Raw genomic sequence first — 4,370 nt, 5'->3', positions numbered from 1 at the left:
ACATGGCAGGGTTAAGGGCTAACATTTAGAAACCTCAAGCTTTTGAAGAATCTCTGCTACGTCTACCATGTCCAAATAGAGGAGAGTTTTTCTTTCATCTGATTTCCTAAAGACATTCTTTATGTTGAACAGTCTATGACAGAATAAGAAAGAGTATAATGGAAAAGTTCCTCACTAATCATCATTAGAATGAACGTAGATAATTGATGGCTGTGTTTGGTATGACCAGGAATATGCCTCTATCAATTGTCTCTCATTGTCTAACGTTTCTAAGAAAGAAGTCCGAGGATAGTGCCTTGGAAATCTGTTTGGAATAACTCACCACTGGTTGCAGATGAGGTTACAGAATCTCTCTCTCAAAGCAAGTGAAATCTCAGAGTCTTTACAGAAAGCCTGAGAGGTGGCTTAGCTTTTCATGGGCTACTTTCACTACAGGAGCCCTTAGTGTCAACGACTTGCAAACATTATTGATTACAAACCCTACTGAGAAATATGTTTGATATTACTGCTGCATGTGTGTGTTCACATGTGTATATCGACACACAAACACATACACACTCTTTTTCGCTTGTGGGACCATACCTGGTGGTGCCCAGGACTTACTCCTGGTTTTGCTTTCGGGGAACATTCCTAGTGGGGCTCAGGAGACAATATGGGGTGCCAGATATTGAGCCTGGATCTGGTGCATGCAAGGCAAATTCCTTACCACTGTTCTCACCTCTCCCTCCCCCGCTCCATACACACACATACTCGGAATTGTGTTTTCTTGTATTGTAAGACACTTTGATATTTGAAAAATTCTATTCAGTTTTGTTTCTGATCGATATTACTTGTACCAAACAAAAAAAACAAACAAAACAAACACTGTCCTCCCATTGTTCATCGATTTCCTCGAGCGGGCCCAGTAACGTCTCCATTTTGAGACTTGTTGTTACTGTGTTTGGCATATTGAATATGTAACGGGTAGCTTGCCAGGCTTTGCCACATGGGCGAGATACTCTCTGTAGCTTGCCGGGCTCTCCGAGAGGGGTGGAGGACTCGAACCTGGCTCGGCCGGGCTGGCTGTGCGCAAGGCAAATGCCCTACCAAGGCAAATCGGCCAAGGCAAATAGGCCTGGCAGAACCGGTTTCAATTCCTCTGCCCCTCTCGGAGAGCCCGGCAAGCTACCGAGAGTATCTCTCCTGCACAGCAAAGCCTGGCAAGCTACCCGTGATGTATTTAATATGCCAAACACAGTAACAACATACTTATATGTATGTATATATATTTTTTCTTGGAGATGAACTAGGGTGGAGAGATCACTTGAACTGTCCCTTAGATGTGACAAATCATCTCCCCAATAAAAACCCCAAGATTTGAATAGTCCCTTAGGTAAAACAAGTTTAGACAGGAAGGGTGCAAATGTATGCCCAATAGGAAGTTACTATCAATTTAAAAGTATACATTAAAGGTGCCATCACCCTAAGTCTGTCACCCTATGGCCACAGTTATGTAAATACCCCAGTTTTGGCTCTTGATGTGCCTGTTAATTCTTTTTTTAATTTGGAGCTACACCTTGCCATGCTCAAGAATTACTTCTGACTCTACGCTCAGGGAATACTCCTGGTAGTGTGTGGGGGCCCATATGAATCCCATCTCTCTATTACTTTACCTTATTTTCCCTTAAAAAGGCCCTCCAGTTGATCATAGATTTGCTCAAGCGGGCCCAGTAACGTCTCCATTGGAGACTTTGTTGTTACTGTGTCTGGCATATCGAATACTCTCGGTAGCTTGCCGGGCTCTCCGAGAGGGGCGGAGGAATCGAACTCGGGTCGGCCATGTTGGCTGCGTGCAAGGCAGACCCCCTATCCACTGTGCTATCGTTCCAGCCCTTACTTATCGATTAATACACCTCCCCTTATAAGACAAATCTGTTTATTCTTTCTCCTTAGCCATTCTATCTTTTTGCATTTAAGACCCATTCTCTTTGCATAGGAGAATTTATTTAATTGTCCCCACTGTAATTAAAAAAAATAAAGAGACTCAAGGAGTGAGTCAGGAAGACTCAGGAATACTCAGAAGGTCCAAACTGACTTGCTCAAATTGTCACTAGACTAAACTGACCGTACAATTCGAATTTCTCGTCCAGTGATTTTGAGTACTTGTCATGAATAAGTTTCAAACTGCTTATGACTTTCTCTTCACAGGTTTGTCTATAACTGGAACTACATTATATTTACTTCCCGCAGAGACACTAGACCCTAAAAACTCCTGAAGAAATTCGTGCTCACGTATGTGCCCACGCATGCGTGCGTGTGTGTATACATGCATGCATGCGTGTATGTGTGTGTGTGTGTGTGTGTGTGTGTAAGTATAGGGCTTGCTAGAGCAGGGTATACAGGATTGTTATGGAAGAGAATAAGGGAGAGGGCGACATTCATTTGACAGAAATAATTTGATTTTGAATGAGTATTTGAGGATGAAACATTTCCATAAGTCTTTTCCTTTTGACCTGGTTTCTTCGTCCACAGCGTTGCACTCTACACTAATATCCCTTCCGTCACTTTTGGCCAATGGCCACAGAGTTTGAAATGGAGATTTTATTGCTTCTGACTGGCATCTTGAAGGAAACAGGCTTTGTCCTCTTTGTCATCTGTTTCACTGAACAGAAGCAAGGATTAGTAGCTAAAGTTTTCTTACATCCACTTCAAGTCCAAAGTTAAAAGTTTGTTTCCAATATTTCATTATAATGGCAATATAAAAATAAATATTTTTCCATAGACTTTTGCGAGACATAGTATTTATTGTTCACACATGGGAAATAGCTATTTTTAATGAACATTTATCAACTGACAGAATTGAGTCCAAAGCTTCTCATTATTAAAATCTATAACAAAATATTTAAATATTAAGAATGAATGCCAAGGTTTTTGAGCAGTAAGACCAAAGATTCCCAAATTTATTTGGCCTAATAAATTTCAGAAGAATTCAGAGAAGTATGAATGATCCCTGGAAATCTAGCTTCTTTAATCCACCATAAAGTGCCCTCCAAGTAGATTATTCCTGCCCCTGGGTTATTTCAATGTCCTCCAGAGGTTATTGTTATTTGGATACAATGATTTGGACAGAGAATATTTTATTATATAAATCTGCAATAAGAGTTTTCTCAGGAACTTAGATAAAGCAAATACAATCATCCTTCAAATTCTCCAAATATATTTTCAAAAAACTAGAAAAGTAAACCTTGTATAACTTTTTATTTCATAAATTGGAACAAATGTTTATGTAATGATTATAGAAAATGTTAAGAAATATGATGAATTTGTCTCCCTCTTGGCTGCACATCATCCTAATGATAAAAGTTGAGTCTGTAATTCAGTTTATCTTATATTAGTTTTGCAAAATACAGAAAACATTAAGTGAATACAGATAAAAATTCTCTTTGCCTCACATGTTTCTATTTTCTTTATCAGTCTCCATCCAGTTATAAAATTTAAAAAGCATTGAAAAGAGCCAATATGTACCAGATTCTGGGTTAGGAACTCGGGAGGCCCCAGAATTCAATAAGATTCAGGGTCCAGTCAGTAGCACAAAGTGGTGGGATCCCTCATTTTTCATGCAGAAGCTCTGAGTTCGTTACTCAGTACTGATAATACCAATATATTGCAGAGAGTGGCTATTGAGCAATGCTGGATAAGGTACAAAGTTTTTAAATACCATGCAAATATGCTTTTTAAACAGGTTGGTATGACAGGTCCAGTGCAATTAAATGCAATATTGTTTTTGTTTTAATCTGTAGCAAAGAAATTTGGCAGTGGTGGGATTCGAACCCACGCCCCCGAAGAGACTGGAGCCTTAATCCAGCGCCTTAGACCGCTCGGCCACGCTACCACGTTTGCCTTGCATGCAGCCAACATGGCCGACCCGAGTTCGACCCGAGTTCGATTCCTCCGCCCCTCTCGGAGAGCCCAGCAAGCTACTGAGAGTATTCGATATGCCAGACACAGTAACAACAAAGTCTCCAATGGAGACGTTACTGGGCCCGCTCGAGCAAATCGATGATCAACGGGAAGGCCTTTACTCTTTACTCTTACTCTATTGTTTTTGTAGTGATCTGGGGGGCAGGGGGCCTCAGGGCAGGCTTTCTACATGCAAGAAATGTGCCTTAGGGTGGGAGGGATGCTGGGACCCGTGGTGATGGAGGATGGACACTGGTGGAGGGATGGGTACTTGATCATTGTATAACTGAAAGCCAAGCACAAAAATTTATAAGTCTATAACTGTACCTTATGGTGTTTCACTAATAAAAAAATTTAAAAATAAAGGTAAAGGCCCTCCCATTGTTCGTCGATTTGCTCGAGCGGGCCCAGTAACGTCTCCATTGGAGACT

General features: G+C 40.9%; 1 non-coding gene across 1 annotated transcript; it reads right to left on the bottom strand.

The window, feature by feature from the left end:
- Nucleotides 1-3,789: 3,789 nt before the first annotated feature.
- TRNAL-AAG (transfer RNA leucine (anticodon AAG)) lies at nt 3,790-3,871 on the bottom strand. Its single transcript has one exon. It is a non-coding gene; the product is annotated as a tRNA-Leu (tRNA).
- Between the last annotated feature and the right edge of the window lie 499 nt (nt 3,872-4,370).

Source organism: Sorex fumeus, unplaced genomic scaffold, assembly GCF_029834395.1.
Source record: "Sorex fumeus unplaced genomic scaffold, SorFum_2.1 ptg000013l, whole genome shotgun sequence".
NCBI lineage: Eukaryota > Metazoa > Chordata > Mammalia > Eulipotyphla > Soricidae > Sorex > Sorex fumeus.
The sequence above is the reverse complement of the archived record's forward strand: the minus strand, read 5'-3'. Positions and strand labels throughout refer to the sequence as shown.